General features: G+C 45.7%; 1 long non-coding RNA gene across 1 annotated transcript in view; it reads left to right on the forward strand.

Annotated features, from left to right (window-relative positions):
* The first annotated feature begins 401 nt into the window (after nt 1-401).
* LOC115474515 overlaps nt 402-12,788 on the forward strand; it is a 32,630-nt gene continuing 20,243 nt past the window's right edge. The window contains exons 1-3 of the long non-coding RNA XR_003942868.1: nt 402-480; nt 2,043-2,072; nt 4,964-4,995. This is a non-coding gene — a long non-coding RNA (uncharacterized LOC115474515). The remainder of the gene's footprint in view (nt 481-2,042; nt 2,073-4,963; nt 4,996-12,788) is intronic.

Below are 12,788 nucleotides of genomic sequence, written 5' to 3' on the forward strand. Positions count from 1 at the left end.
TATATATATATATATATATATATATATATATATAAATGTGTGTATATATATGCACACATATATATGCGATTCAGTGAAGAACTTTTTTCTCTTTATATGTATACACACCCACATTTATGTTTACAATTTTGTTTATTTGTGATTATTCCTCCTTTGCACTTCATAGATACAGCTAGAGAATGTTTACAATACTTTTCCCGATTAATCGCATTTTCTTTCCTTTCCCTCTCCTTTTTTCTACCAAGAATGTGTACTACTCGTTTTTTCTTTAGTCTTGCTCATATGTCATCACTGCTATCTCTTTTCCATACGTCATCACTGACCTCACAAGTCTTCACGTTTACATCCTCCTGTCTTGTTTTTCCCTTTAAATTAATTCCAGGTTTGGCTGCCGGTTTCACAGTGTATCCTGTTTCACAGTGATCACCTACATTTGCATTCTTCCTTGTCCACTCTTCTAAACAAAACGTCTTTTTCAAGGTATTGTTCTTTCACCATCTCCACGTACTCCCTGGTTTATTGTCCTCTCTTCCTCTGTTCTCCTTTAGTGCTCTGGATACTTTTCTTACACCCAGTCACTTTGTCCAGTTCTGCTTCCACATCTTTCTTTGCAGCGTACCTTTTAGAGATCTCTTCGCTCTTTCTGCAATTCTTTATACACCTTTTTTCCTCCGCTTGTAACCTTTTTTCTTTCTTTCCATGGATCCCCTTTTTTTTGCACTTGGCATCTCTCTCCTCACCTATGTTTTTTTTGTTTTCTTTCACATGCTGTTGCGAAGTTTCTCTGCTCAGGATCAGCACTCCTTTTCTTCCTTACCCCAGCACATCTCTGCGCCACTCACATGCTGCTGCATTTTGTTTTCAATGCACAGATCAGCACTTTTTCTCCCTCTCTCCAGCACATCTCTACGTCGCTCTCTTTTTTTGCTATTGTGGCTTTTTTTTCATCTCCTCAGCACTTTTTTCTCTACTCATTTGTCCATATTCTATCTTACATATACTCTTTTATTTATTTGTTACATTTGTATCCCATATTTTCCCACCTATTTGTAGGCTCAATGTGGCTTACATAGTACCGGAGAGGCCTTTGCAGGCTCTGGTGTGAACAAATAAGATCAAGTTCATGTGGCACAGCCACATTAGGGAATCGGAGAATAGAAGAGTTGTGTTATATCCATTATGTGCTTTAGTTTGGTTGTGTTGCAGAGATTAGGCATTTAAGTTGGATCAGTAGGGTATGCCTTTTTAAACAGGTTGGTTTTTCGTGATTTCCGGAAGTTTAGGTGGTCGTACGTCGTTTTCAAGGCTTTTGGTAATGCGTTCCACAGTTCTGTGCTTATATAGGAAAAACTAGATGCATAAGTTGTTTTTGTATTTAAGTCCTTTGCAGCTTGGGTAGTGCAGATTTAGATAAGATCGTGTTGATTTGGATGTATTTCTAATTGGTAAGTCGATCAAGTCTGTCATGTAACTCAGGACTTCTCCGTAGATGATTTTGTGAACCAGGGTGCAGATTTTGAAGGCGATGCGTTCTTTGATTGGGAGACAGTGTAGTTTTTCGCGGAGGGGTTTTGTGCTTTCAAATCGCGTTTTACCAAATATAAGTCTGGCTGCCGTGTTTTGAGTGGTCTGAAGTTTCTTTAAGGTTTGTTCTTTACATCCCGCATAAATTCCATTGCAGTAATCTAAATGGCTTAGTACCATTGATTGTATCAGGTTGTGAAATGTTTCCCTCGGGAAGAATTGCTTTACGCGTTTGAGTTTCCATATTGAGTGGAACATTTTCTTTGTTGTGGATGCCACTTGGCTCTCTAGTGTTAAGTAACGGTCCATTGTGACACCGAAGATTTTCAAGCTGTCTGAGATAGGAAGGGTGTTGATACTTGTGGGGATGTCCATGCTGTGTTGGGATGAGAGGAGGGACAATGAGTTTTTTCTTTATTGAGTCTTAGTTGAAATGTATTTGCCCATGAATCCATGATGTTCAGGCTGAGCTTGATTTCGTTGATGATTTCTGACAGTTTGGTTTTCTCCTATTACAGACAGCAAGTCCATATATACTCATATTCAAGGTGCGTTTCTGCAATTTTTATTGTCCCTTCATGATAACATCAATATGTTTACACTTTTGTACATATACTTTCTATATTTGTATTATTTACTTTCATCATGATTTATACTATGGCATTTATGACAAGTATATGTTTTCTGATAATAATATGGTAGTTTTATCTTTTTTATGTTATACTGTTGTATGCTATATTTCATATGCCACATTTATTACATGTATATTTTGTGTTTTTATAATCAGACACTCCTTTATTTTTATGTATTCTTTATGTATTTTTCATTATTAATCGTTGTTAATCATATAGATGTACACACAAATCTTTACATGCTCATATTTATGTATACATGTACTTTCATATCATTGTTTTTATTCATTTATTCACATTTTTTTATTTTAGGCCCCTGAGGCAGGCACTTGGCCAAAACATGGTGCCATGTCAGGCATTATCAGAATAAAGTTTCTTTCTACTGTAGCTCCGTTGTCCTGTTGTCATTTGAAGTGCCTTGCTGATCGCACTAGTTTTCTGTTTGGACTCTAATAAGTAGTGAACCACAGTCTTCTGCTTCTGCGGTCTTCTTTCTCCCCACAACAGTATCCACATTTTTGGGTTTCGAGCTGGACACAGTTACAATGATATCTTGACTGCCGTGGTTTATTTTGCGAGATAGGTAGCACAAGAAGGTGACATCAAAGCCGAGGCACTTGTTAATTGGTAGTTTGATTTGCTTATTGAGCTATTTCAATGGCATTTAACAGGCATTTACTGGTGTCTACAACTGATGTTGGTAAAAGGCCCTCATTTCATTAGGTTTATCTCCACTATAAGAGAAGGTTTACTTTTTACTTTTGGTACATTTATACCTCACATTATCCCACAAGAGCGGGCTCAATGTGGCTTACAATATTACAAAAGGATACAATTCAGGGTGGGTACAGTTTCAAGAAATCAAAGGGAGGGGTAGGAACATGAGGATAAGACAAGGGTGCATGACGAGGTTGGTACAATCGGTGGTCAGGCGGGTTCAGTCGATATGAGGAAGGATAGGACAGTATTGGCAGTTGGATAAGCTTTCTGGAATAAAAATATCTTTAAGGATTTCTTGAAGTGCTGGTGGTCATCAGTTTCTTTCAGCTGCCGTGGTAGAACATTCCAGGATTTTGGGCTGATGTAGGAGAAGGTTGATGCAAAGACTAATTTATATTTAACATTCTTGTAACTTGGATAGTGTAAACTGAGGAAGGATCGAGTAGTCACTGAAACATTTCTGGATGGTAGATGAATCAAATCTAGCATATAGTCAGGGGCTTCCCCATATATTATCTTGTGTGTCAATGAACAGATTTTGAAGGTAAGACGGTCTTTAATGGGAAGCCAGTGTAGAGTATAGCGAAGACGGTGAGCATTGTCAAAGCCGTGGGATTCCTTTCTAGTGGAATTCAGTAGTATTACAGTCTGGCAAGCAGTGACAGGATAAAATAGGAATTTGATACCTTTTCAGATGCTCCTGGATACTTAAGCTTTGAGTTATTCTGTCAGCATGCCTGGTAGTAGCTGGAGACACACAGACTGTCAAGTTTTTTTGAGCTCTTCTTGATTGTGATGGCTTTGGTGATTTGGCAGCAAAAACTGAGAAACAAGGGCATAGTACTATGGTGCAATAATTGAGGAGTGGTTGATGTAATAAATAGGCAATTAGCCAAATGCTTTAATGAGAAATTTGTGCTGGATTGTAAATAACTGTATTGCTGATTTTCTCTCTCAGAAGTGGTTACTCTTCAGGAATTTAACTCCTGGTGTGAACTGGAACTGGTTCTTGGTTTCCTGTGGATCTTGAATTTTCCAAGACCTGGGACTTGTTGCACAGATCCCTTGCACTAATGATGAGTGACTTACACTACACGATTTCATAAAGTGACTGTCTTTTTTACAAACCTAGGGCTGGCATGCAAGGAAGGTACGATAAGATGGTGGCTGAATATAATTTTAATGAAGGGTTTGAATTATTCTAAATGGGTAGTCTCATGTTGTGGGTTTTACTTTTTTCTCGAAGTCATCACTTACCAATCTTTCTGTGGCTGTGAAGCCACTCATGTGGTCACAGAAAGCAGGTGGCATTCCCCCCCCCCCCCAAAAAAAAAAACACAAGCCAATGAAGTCTTAATGGAGGGCCTGCTCTGTTCATGTCCCCAAACAAGGGTTTTGCAACCCCATTTGGGGTTATGACCCATAGTTTGGGAAGCCCTGCTCTAAGTCATTTGGGTGGGGGAATCTTGCAGGCAGTTTTTTGATGGATCGAATGCTGAAGGTTTGAGGTAGAGAATAGAGCAGGCCTTGTGATTTATGGCAGCCAAACACATCATTTTGGAACAACTGAGGCATAAATTACCAGGATGTTGTAGTTCAGATTTTGAGGTTGAATTTAGAACTGTTTTCTCCTTAGCAATGTTTGAGGCTCTATGTCCTGCCCACTGGAATGAAATGTAGCTTCCTTGTATCAGAAGGCCCTGCGAGCTCTACTATTACCCCTGGCCGAATACCTCAAGCTGCAGTTCACCTGTGAGCTCGGAGACAATTAAACTAACCTCGCCTCCAAAGTCCTAGACCACTGAGAGGAAAGAAAACTAAAAGGATTTTAAGACCCAGTAACCAGACAGATGGATTACAAGTTACTAGTTTTTTTATTTAAACCCAATTTGGGGTATTGAAAATGTGGTGTTAACACATTAAGTTCTTTTGTTGCATAGACAGACATTTAAACTAATAACGGTGCAGTAGTATAGCTTAAGAACAACAGTGAGACCATCAGATAAGTATCAGCCAAAGTATCTTATCTGCTTTCCTTCATAGTGTATGTCTCAAGAATCAATTCTTTTGAATTACTTTTCTTTCAGGTGTGAACACCCAGATTCAGTCTCTAGAACAGGTAAGTCAGATTAAAACTCAATGACCTTTCAGTGTCCTTTCTTTAGCTGTGAATGGGAGTGAAGACTTATCTTTGGTCTTTCTTGGAGCTTCTTCTTTCTTCTCCTTGCTTGTAAGTTGGAGCTCAGGTTCTTCTCTTCCAGTTCAGAAACCTACTGCCTCACACTTTAAATCAAATCAACAAAAAAAGATTTCCTCCCTAACAGCAGGAACAGCACTAGCTGGGATTCAGGGATAACTGTGGCTTTATAACTAACAAAATAAACAATAATTGTGTAACCTCAAATTATTTTTCTATTCTTTTACTGAGTTCCCTAAGGAAGGGCACTCTTCATTGGATCCAGTAGTCACACTGCCCACAGCAACTTAGTCTCTCCAAAATCACGCAGTCTTCCACACTAGCACTCCAGCAGACCATGCAGAACACACATGCTGCAAGCCCAACCTTAAACTTAAACTTTAGAGACCAGTTTTCCTAGTGGCTTAACTGGGATTAGTCTTACTTGCACAAATTTATTTTACACAATCATGTACATGGTCTCTCCACCACAGTCTTTAACTGCAAAACTTTTAAACAGCACACAAACAAAAAAAAAATCAGTGTTAGTTCTTTTTTTTCTGTGTTCAAATCCAACACCTTTCTCCTCCAGCTTACTTCACCTGCATTCTGTGATTCGGTGCTCAACCCTTTCATATACTTAAACAGCTCACACACACAAAAAAAATCAGTTTTAGAACTTTTTTTTCTCTGCTCAAATCCAACACCTTTCACCTCTTTCTTACTTCATCTGCACTCAGTACTTAAACACTTGCAGAAAAACTTACTTTCACATACTTTCTGTCTCAGAAATCCTGTCATGCAGTCAGAGTTCTACACCCACATCTTCCCTCTTCAGTGTCTTCAGCCCCTCCTCCACTTCCTGGCAAGCTGTTGCCAAGGGAGACTGGGTCTCTGACTCACCAGCTGACCTCTGCCAGCCAATAAGGTTTCAGGATACAAGGTCTTGGCCTCATGGACCCTAATTAGCATTTTTTCCACAATCTCCATTTTGGAAAATAACTTTCCATAGAAAAGAATAGAAAAGTTAAATTTTTAGAAAAAACCCTATAAAAGTTCTATACAATTTGATCAAAATATCTTACAATCATTAGTGCCATCAAACTACACATACAGTGCATTTTTCATAAATTTAAACACACATTTAAAGATATTTACTGATTTCCATCACAAATCTCTATCCAAACTTCTGTTCACTCTAATTACATTCTGCACCACCCCACATACATGCCCAAGCGATGCACACTCAAAAAAAACCAAATCCAAAGCTCAGAGCATTGGGGCAAGCCGCAGACAGTGCAACTCCACGCAGGAAGCCCAGAACCACTATCACTATGTCAGCAGTAGAAGTGAGCCCTTGTGCTGATCCACGGACCAGCAGTCAGAAACCCAATGCTTCACCTGTGGCAACCACTGTTCCCCTGCGGTTGAGCCCCTGGGTTCAGGTGGCCAACAGGTCTTATGAAGTTGGGTGAAAAGAGGACTCGGCTCAGACAGAAGGAGGCAAAGACAGAGCAGAACAGAAGTCGGTACCAGGCAGTGGTCAAGGCAGGCGGCGATCCAGCAGTAGTTGGGTCCAGGCAGTAGTTAGGTCAGGCAGTGATCCAGCAGTGGTCAGGTCCAGGCAGTAGTCAGGTCAGGCAGCGATCCGGCAGTGGTCAGGTCCAGGCAGTAGTCAGGTCAGGCAGCGATCCGGCAGTGGTCAGGTCCAGGCAGTAGCCAGGTCAGGCAGCAATCCAGCAGAGGTCAGGACCAGGCAGTAGCCAGGTCAGGCAGCAATCCAGCAGAGGTCAGGACCAGGCAGTAGTCAGGTCAGGCAGCGATCCAGCAGAGGTCAGGTCCAGGCAGTAGTCAGGTCAGGCAGAAAAGCAACAAGATAAACGCACCAGACACCAGGAAGGTTGTAGCTGAAGCAAGGACATAGTGAGAAGTTCCTGATTATAAAGTGATGGCGTCTGATGTCAGAATAGGCGTGCCAAGAGTGTAGATGCCCAGGCATAGGCACACACAAAGTGTAGGTCCCTAGATACAGGCACACATGTTAGGCATGCTAACATGGAGATACTCAGAAGAGAGGTATTATGTGCTTTGCAGGTATGTACTCTAATTCCACGTCTGATATTCTAGGATCATGACCACTGCTTCTGGAGCCACAGCACTGGCCACCAACAATCGCTGGAAGCCCGGAGCCTCCCCCAGATTCCAGGCAAAAAAAAAAAAAAAATAATAATATATTATATATTATATATATATATAACCCACCCGGTTACAGAAAGTGTAAACAAAAGAGACTGCACTCATGTTCTGTTATAGAATACTATTGTGACTTGGTATTGGCATTCCTAACATTTAGGCACCTGCAGTTACACTAGTCAAAGAGCTAGCATTGTGTAGTGCCTACATGCAGCAGGGATGTATGTAACTTGCGTGCTATGTAAGTTCAGCAGGTATCTGCAGAATAGCACTTACACAGGTAAGTGTCTTGCTGCTTAGAAAATTCAATTCAAGAGAACTGATAGGGTCAATGCTGGACACTACTTGATCTTGGACCTTCTGCAGTTCTACATTTAATATGGGATTCTGCTTGAAAAAAAGCCTTGAGCAAATCAGCAGTAGCTGACCATACAGATTCAAGGGTAAGCTTGCATGGTCTTTGCAAGCAGGTCCTGATGCAGTCGTCCACGCTTCCAAACCAGATTTCTCCTCCAGCAACTGAGAGACAACCCGATGGGAATCTCCTAGCTCTTGCAGACTGCCACCTGCAGCCATACCCATTGGAAAACTTCTGGAGCAACATTCTCCATTCTCAGCTAGCACATCCTCCACTGATGCTCGAGGGCTGAACATATTATCGTCCTGTGATAAACCAACAACAACTGACTAGCTTTGCTGCACTGCAGGATCCAGCAGAGGGGGTTTTGTCTCCAGGGAGAAAGAGATCTTGGCCAAGAAGACCCCAACACTTCTTCACTCTTGGATCCTTCGAATGAACATACTCTAGACATTTACAGGCACAATGGATGTGTAATTTTGGGTGCCTAGATTATAGAATTGCTTTTTCACTTCTCCTAGCTTGTTGTTGGAGCATGTGTGTATAATGCAGATTTGGCTGATGATGTGGGTGGCATGTTCCAAATCAATAAGCTAAGGGGCCAACTTTAGTGTTGCATCAGGTGCTTGGACCTGTCACTTGTGTTGTATTACATAAGTGCTAACACTTACGCACATACATATTTAGAATAAAGGCACATATGTACGTAACTGCCAAAATGTCACCTAAGAGCTATACTGTAAATGTGCTTTACATATTTTTAAGGGGTTATACGTTTTGGGGCAGCATGGACAGACTCATACTTACATGCAAAGCTTATATAATCCTATAAATTAACCCCCAAATTTGACAGCAGCGAGACTCGTTTTTGGCAAATCACGTTTTGAATGCGTAACCCCTCTACGTGCTAAACTTCACTGGCTCCCTATAAAAGAGCGAATCAACTTCAAAGTCCACAAATTAATCCACAAGATTATCCATAGTGAATCTCCGGGATATATGCTCAATCTGATTGACCTTCCTATCAGAAACATGTCTGAATCTTCGCGAAATTATCTCAACCTGCATTACCCCAATTGGAAAGGAGTAAAGGGATCTTGGGGTGATAGTATCTGAGAATCTGAAGGCGACGAAACAGTGTGACAAGGTGGTGGCCATAAGTAGAAGGTTGCTAGGCTGAATAGAGAGGGGAGTGACCAGCAGAAGAAAAGAGGTGTTAATGCCCCTGTACAAATCGTTGGTGAGGCCCCACCTGGAGTATTGTGTTCAGTTTTGGAGGCCGTATCTTGCTAAGGATGTAAAAAGAATTGAAGCGGTGCAAAGAAAAGCTACGAGGATGGTATGGGATTTGCGTTACAAGACGTATGAGAAGAGACTTGCTGACCTGAACATGTATACCCTGGAGGAAAGGAGAAACAGGGGTGATATGATACAGACGTTCAAATACTTGAAAGGTATTAATCTGCAAACAAACCTTTTCCGGAGATGGGAAGGCGGCAGAACTAGAGGGCATGAAATGAGATTGAAGGGGGGCAGACTCAAAAAAAATGTCAGGAAGTATTTTTTCACAGAGAGAGTGGTGGATGCTTGGAATGCCCTCCCGCGGGAGGTGGTGGAGAGGAAAACGGTAACAGAATTCAAACATGCGTGGGATAAACATAAAGGAATCCTGTTCAGAAGAAATGGATCCTCAGGAGCTTAGCCGAGATTGGGTGGCAGAGCCGGTGGTGGGGGGCGGGGCTGGTGGTTGGGAGGCGGGGAAAGTGCTGGGCAGACTTGTACAGTCTGTGCCCTGAAAATGACAGTTAGAAATCAATGTAAGATATACACAAAAAGTAGCACATATGAGTTTGTCTTGTTGGGCAGACTGGAGAATTCCTTTATTAAATGAAAGCGGAAAATCAAATTTCAATACATTACACTGTGCAGTTATAAAGCCAGCCCCTCTATACTTTTATACAAAAATGCAAATTTTACACAAAAAACCGTCCCCCCCAACCCCCCCCAAACATTCAACTCAACTTCAAGCGTACATGCTTCCACCAAACCCCAAAGGTCTTTACCCCCACCTCCACCCGTTCCCATCGGGCCACTTCCTGGACAGCTCGGACAACGTCCCAGGAGACCTGCTCAGCAGACCTGCACTCCTGGCCCAGGGACACCCCGCAGCGAGCCATCCATAGGCAGTATCTGATGATAACTGAGATTAGAAAGGCGGTACCTGGCTCTAGCCGCCCCGTCTCCCCCTGCCTCCCATACACCCAGTCCGCATAGGTGTAGGACGTGAAGCTGGGGATGGCCAGCAAGGCAGCCACTCTCCGGCAAACCGCTATGGAGAATGGACACTCCTTCAGGAAGTGGTCCATGGTCTCCAGCCGGCCAGCACACTCCCCCCTCGGGCAGTCTCGGTCCTGCTGGTTCCTACACCGAAGGTTTGCCCTAACATACAACCTGCCATGTAGGGACAGCCAAGCAATGTCCCTGTACTTGTGTGGGATGCGTTTGGATGAAATAAACCGCAGGCCCTGCCTCAGCACGGGCTCCGGAGCATCCCTAAGAGCCAGGGGAGAGGAGAAGCGTTGGGAGCGAACCCGCTCCACCCAGATCTCCCTCTGTCCTGCCCTAACTTCCTCCCATGTAATGTCCCACAGCCGAACCAGCTTTACCAAAGATTTATAGTAGCCTACCCCCTCCGGGAACCCTTTCCGCAACCGTCCCACCCTACCTCCCCCCAACCAAGGACCCCAAAATCCCTCCCACCACTGGACAACACTGTGTACCCATCCTGGGGCATTCAGACCCCCCGCCCGCCCCAGGTTAAACTGGATGAAGAGGGAGGAGAATAGCAAGACTGGGTTTACCATTCCCACCCCCCCTTCCTCCCGCGACCGGTAAGTGAAATTACGTCGAACTGGGTTCATCCTGTTCCCCCACAGGAGTTGAAAGAACACGCTGTAAATTGCCGTGAAACAGCGTTCCGGCAGGAGACAGATGTAGCTCAGGAACAGGAACATGGGGACCACCTGGCTCTTCAGCAACCGGACCCGGTCCTCCATGGGCATCCGCCACCCCTTCCAGCGGTCCACCTTCTCCCTCGCCTCCGCTATCCTTTGTTCCCAATTTTCCCGCCCGTAATCCCCTCCCCCAAAATACACTCCCAAAACCCTCATTTTCTCTATCCCATCCGGGAACCCTCCACCTAAATTAAACCGCCGTCCCTCTGGCCCCACCCACAAGCTGGTGCTCTTGCCCAGGTTTACCCGAGACCCCGAAGCCTGGGAGTATGCTGCAAGGGTCTCCTGCAGCCTCCTCCCCTCCCTGCGATCCGCCACCCAGACGGTGATATCGTCCGCATAGGCGATGACTCGCAACACATTCCCTTTGCCTACTTCCACTCCTCTGAGCCCGTCCTCCCCCCCCCCCTTCCAGCCTCCTCACCAGGGGATCAATGGCGAAAGCGTACAGCAGGGGGCTCAACGGGCACCCCTGCCGCACCCCCGCCGAGATCCCCACCTCCGCCCCCCTCCATCCATTCACCAGGGGAAAGAATCGCGCCCCCCGCATACAATAACTGAAGTTGCGCGATCCATTCCCCCGGGAATCCATAGTGGTCTAGGACCTTCCATAAAAAACCCCACTGCACTCGGTCGAAAGCCTTGTCCTGGTCCAAGGCCACGACCAGCCTGCCCTCTCCCACCCGACTACGTTCCAGGCCCTCCCTCACCCAGGCCACTGCCTCTAGCACCCCCCTTCCCGGGACCCCACACCCCTGCGGGGCTGCCAGCACTTCCCCGGAGATCTTCCTCATGCGGGCAAGGAGCATGTGAGCGAAGATCTTCCGGTCGGTGTTCAGAAGTGCAATCGGCCGCCAATTTGCCACATCCTGGGGGTCCTTGCCTTTGCCAAGAAGGACCAAAGCTGATGCCCCCATCGACTCAGGCAAGGATCCCCCTGTTCGTGCCGCCTCCCAGATTGCCAACAAGACTGGCGCCAACTGATCCCTAAACTGCTGGTAGAACTCTGCCGGGAGTCCGTCTGGCCCCGGCGCCGTCCTGCGCCGCAAGGCCCCAATGGCCTCCTGTACCTCCCGCAGCGTCCACGGCCGCAGCAAGGCCCGAAGATGAGGCCCCCCCTTACCCACCCCTGGGGTTTCCTCAATGTACCTCGCCATGGCCTCCTCCCCCAACCGTTGGTCCAAAAAGGCCCGCCCAAAGTGGGTCCCCACCACCTGCAAGATACCTTCCCTAGACTGCTGGAGCATCCCCCCCTCATCCCTTAACCCCTCTACCACCCTCCTCTCCCTTCTTTCCTTACAGCAGTCATAAGGGTTCGGGCTGAGCAGCTTCCCGAAGTCCCGCTCATAGACGAGGGAAGAGTACCGATTGTATTGTACCCGTTCCACCTCCTGCTGCAAGGCCTCAATGTCCTCCCTCTTCCCTCCCCTGGAAATCAAATTGTCCCTTCGCTTCCTCAGAGCAGTTCCTAGCCGGGTGACCTCCCTCCCCTGCCTCCTCGCCTGACGGAGAAAGAACCCCCTGGTGCGGTGTTTCAAAACTTCCCACCAGTCCCCTAGGGAAGGGAAGACACCCTGAATGGATACCTGGTCTGCCAGAAACTCCAGATACTCCTGGTACAACACCCCCTCCCTCAACCATTTCTGATTTAAACGCCACAATCCTTTCCCCAATCCGTGAATCCCCCCTCCCCCCAGCTCGACCAGCACCATCTTGTGGTCTGAGAAATCAACCTCTACCACCCTTGGTGCCTTCCCACACGCCCCTCCCCGAACTAAAAACCGGTCGATTCTACTTCTACAATTGCCCCGGGCAAAAGTGAAACCCTGCGTCCCACCACCAAACTCTATGTGCGCGTCCACCAATCCCGCTCCCTTCATGATCCCTGCTAGCCGTACCCCATCGTAACCTACTTGCGCCGCCCTCCTCCCCCTATCCTCCTTCCTCAGGACTGTGTTAAAATCCCCCCCCCAAACTAGCTGCCGTGAGGTGTAAAGGTACGGCCGAATTTTCCCAAACAGTGCTGCCCTTCCCCGTTTGCTTTGCGGCCCGTAGATGTTAATCACCCGCAAAGCCACCCCCCGCAATCTCACATCTAACACCAGACACCTCCCAATTCCCAGCTCCACCACCCTCTGGATCTCTACTTTAAATGTTTTGAAGAGGATGCC

This window comes from Microcaecilia unicolor, chromosome 7 (assembly GCF_901765095.1).
Source record: "Microcaecilia unicolor chromosome 7, aMicUni1.1, whole genome shotgun sequence".
In the NCBI taxonomy this organism is placed as follows: Eukaryota; Metazoa; Chordata; class Amphibia; order Gymnophiona; family Siphonopidae; genus Microcaecilia; species Microcaecilia unicolor.